Raw genomic sequence first — 12,670 nt, forward strand, 5'->3', positions numbered from 1 at the left:
TCTTAAACACAGGGAGACTAACACGCTCATAATAAGAAGGAGCCCAAAAATGTAATTTGGGATTGGTGCGGTAGTTCAATAATAGTTCTCTAGTGGAATGAATTATTATTGATAAAATTAAGTTGTGTGTTCGGGGCGAACACAGGATGCTTAATTTTATCGGGAGACCAAAACCAATTCCTCCTCTCGGTCTCTATCGTAGCCTCTTATTTATAGAGTACTATACCCATCTATACCCACCTTCTATACCCACCAATAGGGGGCCGGCCAAGCTAGCTTGGGAACCAAGCTAGGGCCGGCCTAGGTATAAAATTGGGTGGCCGGCCCTAGCTTGAACCCAAGCTAGTGGGGGCCGGCCAAATTAAATTAAAAAGGAATTTTAATTTTAATTTTTATTATGTGGAAGAAATAATTTATTAAAGAGAAATTAAATTAAAATATCTCTCTTATAAAAAATCTACAAAAGATTAAAGAAAGAGATTAGATCTCTTTCCTTATTTGTAGATTGGTGAGATATTTTAATTTGTCTTTAAAATTATTCACATGTTAATAAAATTAAAATTATAGAAATTTCCTTTTATCAACCATGAAGAGATTTTTGAAGAGAAATTTTATTTTTTAAAATTTTCGGAAACAAATTAGGAAATTTTAATTGTTGATTGAAACTTGTCCAATTTGTTCTTCATGATGTGGCCGGCCACTTGAATTCAATTGGTGAAATTTTATTTTTCTCAATTAAATCATGTCAAGGAAATTAAGGAAATTTTATTGTAATTAAATTTCCTAATTTGCCTAGGCCAAGGAATATAAAAGAAGGGGTGAGGGTGCCTTCATAAGAGACAACCTCTATTATTTTCTCTCCCTCTTTTGTTCCTTGGTGTGGCCGACCATCCTTTCCTTCTCTTCCTATTGTGGTGGCCGAACTCCTCTCTTCCCTTGGAGCTCTTGTGGTGGCCGGATACTACTTGGAGAAGAAGAAGAAGAAGAAGGAGAAGAAGCTAGCATCTCTTGGAGCTTGGTTGGTGTTTTGATTTTCTTCCTTGGTGAAGCTTCTTTCTTTGTGGCCGAACCTAGCTAGGAGGAGAAGAAGGTGGTTGGTGGTTTCTCATCTCGGAAGATCGTTGCCCACACAACGTCCGAGGTTAGAAGAGGAATACGGTAGAAGATCAAGAGGTTTTTCTACAAGGTATAACTAGTAATTTTTCTTTCCGCATCATGCTAGTTATTTATGGAAATAATACCAAATACAAGAGGCTTACGTTCTAGAATTTCGAATATGTTTTTCGATGTTGTGTTCTTTTATTTTTTCTTTTCCTTGTGATTTGATTGTTCTTTTCGGTTAACCTAAAGTTATTTTAGGAAATTAAATATTAGATTTCTATAAAAGGTTTCGTCTAGTCGGTGGTGGTTGCTCCCATATCCAAGAAGGCCATGTGCCTCGCCACGTCAGTACTGGGAACCAATTATGGAAATTAATATTTAATGGAATTAATAACTTAAGGAGACTTGGGTCGAACGTGTTAAGTTCCGCAGGAGATCCAAGTCAATACCTAAAAGAACAAATAGATTAAGTTTTGGATCAAACGTGTTAAGTTCCGCAGGCGATCTAAAATTTAATTTAAAAGAACACATGGTAGCTAGGAAATGGTTCAGACCTTTGTACAAAATTTTTGTACAGTGGAACCTATAGGTTTTCCGAGTAGCAACCAACAATTGGTATCAGAGCTAGGGTTTTGCCTCTGTGTATTTGGTATTAGGTTAATTATGCACATGTCATACATAATTTAGGCAGGTTAATAGTAGGATGTGCTAACTTTGTGGATGCAGGATCCAACTATTATGACTTTTAGTTATTATGTGTGTGATTGGACCCTTGGACATGTCAAGGGCATTTATATGTGTGTGCATGATTGTATTAAAATACAGCAGGAGCTGTATTTAGTTTTATTAGGATTTTATTTTTGATCTAGATACATGTACATTCCTTTTATGGAATATAGGATCAAAAATGTAAAATTCTATTTATGTCGTGGATCGAATCTTGCAAAGCGTGGAACCTTCTAAGGATCAAAGGTGCAGCGGAACTAGGAGCAAGATGGATGCGACAGTTAGACCCGGTAGCGGTGGCCAAATATGGCAGCAGCTTGGGATGACAACACACGGAGGACAACTAGAGATAAAAGTCATAATAGTTGAAAATTAGATTTTCTATTTATTGCTTTTATATTGTGCTATGTGTGCATGATAGTTTACAAGTTAAGTAGGCTAGCATAGTTAAAATTCCTCATTTATAAATAACTAAGTGGGAGAGGGATTTTTAAGTAAAACCCATGGTCTCCATTACTGGTTTGTAAGTGATGCAAACAAGCTTGCGCGTTGGCTCTGAGTGCCTTCCTCCATAACGGATGAGCTTGTTTGCAGATCACTAGAACAGACTTCCATTTTTGGATGACTATAGGAAGTTAATTAAGAGCGTGTGATCTTCCCCAACGGAAGAGGCATAATCTTATTAATGGACTTAGTGTCAAGTAATGGTATGCACTTAGACACATCTAATAGTATCCTCCCCATCGGAGTCACTGCTATTATTTGTGTGACCAAATAATACCAACTATTAATTTTATTTGTCAAAAGTTAGGTTGACAAGATAATAAAATTAATGGGTTAAAACCCTCCTTTTACAAATGTTGAATTTGTATACGTCCACACTAACGTGGCATACAAAATTCACGGTGTTATGAGGTGTTGGTTAATTTAAAATAGTATTGTTTGAGGAATCAATATTATTCTAAATTTAGAGTTCTGACCAAAAGTTATTTGTGATTCTTAGGATGACTTTCAACCCACTGTCCATCATACTTCAACAAAATAGACTTACTGGACCTAATTACATAGATTGGAAAAGGAACCGGACATTGTTCACTGCTGAAAGCTATAAATTTGTACTTGTCCTGATGCACTCACTGGTGAATCTACTCAAGAGGAGATTGAATATCATAAGAGATGGGTAAAGGCAGATGAGATGGCGCGGTGTTACATTTTGGCTTCAATGTCAAATGTATTGCAACATCAGCATCAAGATTTACCAACAGCTTATGATATTATGAACAATCTCAAGGAACTCTTTGGTCATCAGGATAGGGCTTCTAGACAAGAAGCTATGAGAAAGATAATGACAGCCACCATGCAAGAGGGTACTCCTGTAAGGGATCATATCCTAAAGATGATGGCCTATCTGAACGAGATACAGATCCTTGGAGGACAAATTGATGGGGAAACCCAGATCGATATGATCCTCCAAACGCTACCTAGAAGTTTTGAGCAGTTCCGCCTGAACTATAATATGAATAAAAGGATTTATTCATTAGGGGAACTACTGACAGAACTTCAAGCAGCAGAAGGATTATTTCGTCACAATTCTCAAATTCACTATGCTAAAAATGGTTCTACTTCTAAACCGAAAGGAAAGAAGAAGAAGAAACAAGCTGGCTCAGCAAAGAAAGTGAATAAATCTCAGAGTACGGGTTTTAAACCTGGAGTGAAGAAGCCCAAGGGCAAGTGCTTCATCTGCAAGCAGGCAGGACATTGGAAGGCGGACTGTCCTCGTAGGAACCAAAACAAAGGTATATCTCATGCTCTAGTTGTTGAAACATGTTTAGCGGTGTTATCTACCAGCACCTGGTGTGTAGATACGGGAGCCACTGATCATGTCTGCAATTCCCTGCAGGGGTTCCAGGAAACCCGACAACTATCTGAAGGAGAGATTACCGTCTACATGGGCAATGCTACTAAAGTGGCAGTTGTTGCAGTGGGAGACGTCTACTTATCTTTTAGTAGAAATAGAAATTTGATTTTAAGAGAATTGTCTTTATGTACCCAGTTTTAGAAAGAATTTAATTTCAGTTTCTAAACTGTTTTTAGATGGATATTCAGTTTCCTTTAGTAACGATGTAGTTATTAAAAGAAATAAAGTGATTATCTGTTCTGGTGCATTAGTTGGTAATTTGTATACTTTAAATCCAATTTCTTCCACAAAGTAAAATATGGAAATTTATAACTCATCTTCTAATTCTAATAAGAGAAAAGAACCTTCGGAAATGAACCAAGCATATCTTTGGCATCTAAGGCTTGGTCATATTAACTTAAGTAGGATTCAGAGGCTTATAGCTGATGGACTTTTGAGTTCATTAGAGTTGGAAAATTTTCCAACTTGTGAATCCTGCTTAGAAGGTAAAATGACCAAAAGGTCGTTCAAGGCCAAGGGGTATAGAGCCAAAGAAGTGTTAGAATTGGTTCACTCTGATTTGTGTGGTCCTATGTCTGTCCAAGCAAGAGGAGGTTTTGAATATTTTGTCTCTTTCATAGATGATTATTCAAGATACGGATACATTTACCTAATGCGCCGTAAGTCCGAGTGCTTTGATAAGTTCAAAGAATACAAGGCTGATGTGGAGAAACGATTAGGTAAAAGTATAAAGACACTACGATCTGATCGTGGTGGCGAATACCTCTTAGGAGAGTTTAGGAATTACTTATCAGAGGCTGGGATTCAATCCCAATTGTCTGCACCGGGAACACCCCAATAGAATGGTGTAGCAGAACGAAGGAATAGGACTCTTATGGAAATGGTTAGATCGATGATGAGTTATTCAGAATTACCAAATTCATTTTGGGGATATGCTCTGGAAACAGCAGTATACGTTCTGAACTTAGTACCTTCTAAATCAGTTTCTTCTACTCCCATAGAATTGTGGAATGGACGAAAACTCAGTCTAAGACATATTCGGATTTGGGGTAGTCCAGCACATGTGCTAAAACCAGATGCTGATAAGTTAGAATCTCGTACAGAAGTTCGCGTGTTTATAGGATATCCCAAAGGAACGAAAGGAGGTTTATTTTATAGTCCTAAAGACCAGAAGGTCATTGTTAGCACCAATGCCCAGTTTTTAGAAGAAAACTATATAATGGATCACAAGCCCAGTAGTAAAGTTATTTTAGAAGAACTTAGAGAGGACATGTCTACTTCAGTACAACAAGACAAGATGAAGTACCACAAGAGATGCAACACGTGTCACACATGATACACAACCACATACCTCGTCGGAGTGGGAGGGTTGTAAGGCGACTGAAAGATTCATGTTTTGGGAGAGTCTTCGGACTTAATCCCGGATAAACATGATCCTGATCCATGAACATATGAAGACGAACTCCAAGATCTAGATGCGACATCTTGGCAAAAGGCAATAAATTAAATAGAGTCTATGTACTCTAATAAGGTCCAGGAGCTTGTAGAACCACCGATGGTGTAAAAGTCGTTGGATGCAAGTGGATCTACAAAAGGAAAAGAGGGATGACGGGAAGGTAGAAACCTTCAAAGCTAGGTTTGTTGCAAAAGGGTACACTCAAAGAGGGAATCAATTATGAGGAAACCTTTTCACCGGTAACCATGCTTAAGTCTATCCGGATACTCTTATCCATTGCTGCTCATATGGATTATGAGATTTGGCAAATGGATGTCAAGACAACTTTCCTTAATGGAAGTCTTGAAGAAAACATCCATATGAAGCAACCAGAATGGTTCATTGAAAAAGGCAAAGAGCATCTAGTGTGTAAGCTCAATCGGTCCATTTATGGACTGAAGCAAGCTTCAAGATCTTGGAACATCCGGTTTAATGAAGTAATCCAGTCATACGGATTTATTCAAAGTCCGGATGAGTCTTGTGTATATAAGAAGTGTAACGGAAACGTGGTGGTATTTCTTGTACTATACGTAGATGATATTTTGTTAATTGGCAACAATGTCAAGGTATTATCAGACGTAAGGGTATGGTTGTCCAAACAATTTGATATAAAGGACTTAGGAGAATGTGCACACATTCTTGGGATCAAAGTTATAAGGGATCATAAGAAAAGAATGTTGTGTCCGTCCCAAGCTTCATATATAGATACAATCCTTGCTCGTTTTAGCATGCGATTCCAAGAAAGGTTTCTTACCTTTTAGACATGGAGTAGCTCTATCTAAAGAGATGTCTCCAAAGACATCGAAGAGATAGAGGACATGAAAGCAGTTCCTTATGCTTGGTGTAGGAAGCCTAATGTATGCAATGTTATGTACGAGACCGATATCTGTTTTGCCATGGGCATGGTCATCGAAGTAACCTGGACAAGGACATTGGACTGCAGTAAAGCATATATTAAAGTACAGAAAGACTAGAGATTATATGCTAGTTTACCAAGCAGACGATCTGCTCCCTGTGGGTTACACGGATTTCAATTTCAATAGGGATAACAGTAAGTCTACATCGGGCTATGTGTTTACTTTAGGAGGTGGAGTCATTTCATGGAGGAGTGTTAAGCGAAATGTATCGGACTCAACCATGGAAGTCGAGTATGTAGCAGCCTCTGAGGCATATGGCTCGGGAACTTTCTAATGGACTTAGATGTGATTCCTGGTTTGCCCAAAATTATCACAATTTATTGTGATAATAGCGGTGCAGTTGCAAACTCGAAGGAACCACGAGCTCATAAGGCAAGTAAACATATAGAGCGCAAGTACCACCTGATACGAGATATCGTGAAGCGAGGAGAAGTTGTCATCGCCAAGATTGCATGAGCAGATAACCAGGCAGATCCTTTCACTAAGGCCCTTCCGGCGAAAGCTTTCGATCGGCATGTGGAAGGAATGGGAATCAGATGTATGGTAGAAGATATGGCAGCTTAGTCATTAGTATAAGTGGGAGATTGTTGGAGTGTATACTGAAAGCCTAAGCTTTTGTAAACATTTGTTTTGAATAAAGAATCACATTTGGTCAAATTATCTACATTTGTTTGTAGTTGTTCAATTAATTTATATTGTAGATAACATAGCATGTGGTGTCACATGCAGAAGATAATGTTATCAGTACCTTATAAATTATAAACAGTAGCTCACGACCAAAATGGAAAGGAACAAATCATTAGAAGGTCGTAGTGTAATTAGGTATCAGTTTATCTTGACTGTATAATTACACTAGTACACTTAGAGTGTATTGAGTAGGACCATTTGAGGTTGTTTCTTTTATACTGACTTTATAAAGGAACAAAAACCTCAGTTATTATGGAAGTGTGTGCTCTTAATCCTAATATAATAACAAACATATATATTTGATATTTATTTCTTTAATTTATCAATGGGTGAGATTTAGTTCGATGAATCAATAAAGCCCGATAAGTTGGGATATGATATCACTTATAGTGTGTGTTGTTGATTATAGAAGGAAACTGTGTCCTAGAGATACTAGGTTGATAATGTCCCCAAGAGGAGCTCATAAGGATTGTCATGTTAAACCCTGCAGGTGGACTTAGTCTGACATGACGATAAGGTTGAGTGGTACTACTCTTGGACTTAGATATTAATTAAATGAGTTGTCAGTAACTCACTTAATTAGTGGACATTCGATATCTTAAACACAGGGAGACTAACACGCTCATAATAAGAAGGAGCCCAAAAATGTAATTTGGGATTGGTGCGGTAGTTCAATAATAGTTCTCTAGTGGAATGAATTATTATTGATAAAATTAAGTTGTGTGTTCGGGGCGAACACGGGATGCTTAATTTTATCGGGAGACCAAAACCAATTCCTCCTCTCGGTCCCTATCGTAGCCTCTTATTTATAGAGTATTATACCCACCTATACCCACCTTCTATACCCAATAGGGGTCGGCCAAGCTAGCTTGGGAACCAAGCTAGGGCCGACCTAGGTATAATTGGCCCCTAGCTTGAACCCAAGCTAGTGGGGGCCGGCCAAATTAAATTAAAAAGGAATTTTAATTTTAATTTTTATTATGTGGAAGAAATAATTTATTAAAGAGAATTTAAATTAAAATATCTCTCTTATAAAAGATCTACAAAAGATTAAAGAAAGAGATTAGATCTCTTTCCTTATTTGTAGATTGGTGAGATATTTTATTTTCTCTTTAAAATTATTCACATGTTAATAAAATTAAAATTATAGAAATTTCCTTTTATCAACCATGAAGAGATTTTTGAAGAGAAATTTTATTTTTTAAAATTTCCGGAAACAAATTAGGAAGTTTTAATTGTTGATTGAAACTTGTCCAATTTGTTCTTCATGATGTGGCCGGCCACTTGAATTCAATTGGGGAAATTTTATTTTTCTCAATTAAATCATGTCAAGGAAATTAAGGAAATTTTATTGTAATTAAATTTCCTAATTTGCCTAGGCCAAGGAATATAAAAGAAGGGGTGAGGGTGCCTTCATGAGAGACAACCTCTATTATTTTCTCTCCCTCTTTTGTTCCTTGGTGTGGCCGGCCATCCTTTCCTTCTCTTCCTCTTGTGGTGGCCGAACTCCTCTCTTCCCTTGGAGCTCTTGTGGTGGTCGGATACTACTTGGAGAAGAAGAAGAAGAAGAAGGAGAAGAAGCTAGCATCTCTTGGAGCTTGGTTGGTGTTTTGATTTTCTTCCTTGGTGAAGCTTCTTTCTTTGTGGCCGAACCTAGCTAGGAGGAGAAGAAGGTGGTTGGTGGTTTCTCATCTCGGAAGATCGTTGCCCACACAACGTCCGAGGTTAGAAGAGGAATACGGTAGAAGATCAAGAGGTTTTTCTACAAGGTATAACTAGTAATTTTTCTTTCCGCATCATGCTAGTTATTTATGGAAATAATACCAAATACAAGAGGCTTACGTTCTAGAATTTCGAATATGTTTTTCGATGTTGTGTTCTTTTATTTTTTCTTTTCCTTGTGATTTGATTGTTCTTTTCGGTTAACCTAAAGTTATTTTAGGAAATTAAATATTAGATTTCTATAAAAGGTTTTGTCTAGTCGGTGGTGGTTGCTCCCATATCCAAGAAGGTCATGTGCCTCGCCACGTCAGTACTGGGAACCAATTATGGAAATTAATATTTAATGGAATTAATAACTTAAGGAGACTTGGGTCGAACGTGTTAAGTTCCGCAGGAGATCCAAGTCAAAACCTAAAAGAACAAATAGATTAAGTTTTGGATCAAACGTGTTAAGTTCCGCAGGCGATCCAAAATTTAATTTAAAAGAACACATGGTATCTAGGAAAAGGTTCAGACCTTTGTACAAAATTTTTGTACAGTGGAACCTATAGGTTTTCCGAGTAGCAACCAACACGAGCGACCTCGGCTCACTCGACTCCGAGCGCCTGGCGATCCTCCATCTGCCAACTGAAGACTACAACGAGCCAAGCACCCAGTCTCAGACCCCTGAGCACCAGATCATCATTCAGGGGCCGCTCGCCAAGATCTAGGAGGACGCTCAGGCCCGTGCGGCAATGCTGCCTCCAGGCACATTCACGAACAGCCACACCCAAATGTCCACCGGAGTAAATGTATTTTACTATAAATTCATAATTTACCTCCGATCGGCTCTAACCTTTTGTTGCTTGTTGTAGTACTGGGTGGAGAGTCTGTCCATATGCCACAAGCTCGCCTTTTTCGAAGATGAGGTCAAGATGTTGAAGCTCTCGAGCGGCCCATCTTCCTCTCAAGGGCCGATGACCGCTGAGGTGAGTAAGTTGAAGGCCGATCTAGAGAAGAGTACCAAACTGCTCGAGGTCGAGCGGGTAAAAACCGCAGACCAGGAGGTTATGTTGTCTTGGCTCAATAAGCAGGTAACCACCTTCAACAAGAAGATCGAGTTGGCCACTGCGAAGAAGAACCGGACCATTGAAGACTTGGATCTGAAGAACCAAGAGACCCGGTCTCTCACCCAGAAACTGAAGGAGGCTGAAGACTTCCTGGTAACCGAGCGGACAACCTGGTCGGTCGAAGAAACTGCGCTCCGAGGCCAGCTCTCCGCCAAAGATGAAGCGCTGAAAACTACGAAGGATGAGCTGGAGGCCTCCCGAGCGGCCTTGAAGACTTACCAGGAAGCCGAGCAGAGTCGGTTTGAGGTGATGAAAAAGAATTATATCCGCTCGAATGCATTCAATGACAAGGTCATCGATCGGGCTCTTCAGCTTTTTGACCTGGCGATCGACGGGACGATCAACCAGCTCAAGGAATGCGGTCACATTCCTGTCGCTCTAAAGGATAGTGTCATCAGTCGGGATAAGATGATAGAGTCGCTGCATGACGACGCCCTTGATTACCTTGAGTGAAGTTGAGAGCTCTGTAAAATTTTTGAAGTTTCAATGTATGCTCGCTCGTTTGGCGAAGCTTTTATCTTCAATATATGTTTGCCCATCCGGCGAAACTTTTCCTTTAAGCATTTCAACTTTTTACTGCATGAATGCCCCGTGATCTTCCCGATCGGACATACCTTGTATGCTTATCCGCTTGATCCTTTTCATTTTTAACGAAGTATTTTGGTACATACTCCCGAACGGGGTGTGTATCTGGACTCGGGTTTAAGATCGTCACTCAACCATTGATGAAGACTCGAGTTTAATACTTTTGACAAGTCTTAAGTTTAAGGTCGCCGCTCGACCATTGATGAAGTCCCGGGTTTAAGGTCGTTGCTCGACCGTTGATGCAGACAAGGGTTTAAGGTCATCATTCGACTGTTGGTGGAGACAAGAGTTTAACATCGTCGCTCGACGGTTTGGTGAAGTCCCGAGTTTAAGGTCGTCGCTCGACTGTTGGTGGACTCTCGAGTTTAATGTCGCCGCTCGACGATTTGATAGAGACCAGGGTTTAATGTCACCGCTCGACGATTTGATGAAGATTCGGGTTTAAGGTCGCCGCTCGACCGTTGGTGGAGACTCGCATTTAACGTCGCCGCTCGACGGTTTGACAGAGACAAGCATTTAACATCATCGCTCGACGGTTTGATGAAGACTCAGGTTTAAGGTCGTCGCTCGACCGTTGGTGGAGACTCGTGTTTAACGTCACCGCTCGACGGTTTGATGGAGACAAGCGTTTAACGTCGCCGCTCGACAGTTTGATGAAGACTCGAGTTTAACGTCGCTGCTCGACGGTTTGATATAGACCCGTGTTTAACGTCACCGCTCGACGGTTTGATGTGTCGTTCGACCCAAAGTTTGGAAATCTTGTCTTTATTCTCATCTTGCAATCAAAGAGGGCGTACAGATATACATGTATTCACTCGCACACCTCTCATCCGGCCCGGTAGGGTTGGAGGTGGTTCGCGCTCCACGGTTGCTCGAGTCGTCTCCCTTCCTCATCCTCTAGATAGTAGGTGCTCGATCGAAGCTTTTCCACGACCTTGAAGGGTCCTTCCCACGGAGCTTCAAGCTTGGAGACGTCATCGACCGACTTCACTTTTTTCAAGATGAGATCGCCGACCTAGAAGGACCTCGGGATCACCCTCCAATTATAATTTTGCCTCATCCGTTGCCGATACGCCATTAGTCAAACGGCTGCTTTATCCTGCGCTTCATCCACCAGGTCGAGCTTCATATGCCTCCGCTCAGAATCTCCTTCATCGTAATGCTGCACCCGGTCGGATTCCACTCTGACTTCTACGGGGACGACTGCTTCATCGTCGTATACCAGATGGAAGGGATTGTACCAGTTCCCTCCTTCGGGGTTGTGCGGAGTACCCACAACACGCTTAGGAGCTCGTCGACCCAGCTACCTCCGATGTGGTCGAGCCGAGCGCGTAGAATTCGAAGAATCTCTCGAATGGCGACCTCCACTTGTCTGTTGCCCTGAGGGTAGGCCACGGGGGTGAAGGTTTGTTGGATGACATAGCCTTCGCACCACTCTTTGAGCCTCCGACTAACGAACTATCTCCCATTATCTGATACGAGCCGACGTGGTATGCCAAACCGGCATATGATTTGCTGCCAAACGAACTTAATGACCATCTACTCGGTTATTCTAGCCAGCAGCTCGACTTCTACCCACTTCGAAAAATAGTCCACAACAACAAGCAGGAATTTCTGTTGACCCGTCGCCGTGGGGAATAACTCGACGATGTTCATGCCCCATTGGTCGAAAGGGCATGATACTATGGGCGCATTCATCTCTTTAGTCAACCGATGCGAGAGGTTATGATACTTTTGGCAGAACAAGCAGGTGGCCACCATCCGAACGGCATCCTCTTAGAGAGTCGGCCAAAAGTATCCGGTCAGAAGTATCTTTCGCACCAATGAATGACCGCTCAAATTTTCTCCGCAGGATCCTTGGTGCACCTCTTGCAATATGTACTCGGTATCCTCCGATCTGACGCACTTAACCAGAGGCCGGGAGAATGCCTTTTTATACAACTAGTCCCTGATCATGATAAATCGTTCGGCTCTCTTCTTCAACAAGCAAGCTTCCTCCTGATCGGTCGGTGTGGCTCCTGACCGTAGGAACTCTGTTATAGTCGTCCACCAGTCGTTCGAGAAGGTGATCCCTTTCATTCGATCAATGTGCACCACCAGTGACACTTGTTCGATCAGTTGTGCTATGACGATCGGCAACAACTAACTGGCCAGTTTGGCCAACTCATCCGCCACCTGGTTCTCCGATCGGGGGATTTTCTGTATGATGACCTCCTGGAAGTTGGCCTTCAGTTTCTCGAAGGCTTCCGCATAGAGCTTGAGTCGGCCATTACTTATTTCGAACGTCCTGGATAACTACTGAGCGCTAGCTGGGAATCCGAGTGGATAAGGATTTTAACAACTCCCACATGCCGAGCTGCCTGTAAACCGGCAATCAACGTCTCATACTCAGCTTCATTATTGGTGGCTT

The sequence above is a fragment of the Zingiber officinale genome, chromosome 9B (genome assembly GCF_018446385.1).
Source record: "Zingiber officinale cultivar Zhangliang chromosome 9B, Zo_v1.1, whole genome shotgun sequence".
NCBI lineage: Eukaryota > Viridiplantae > Streptophyta > Magnoliopsida > Zingiberales > Zingiberaceae > Zingiber > Zingiber officinale.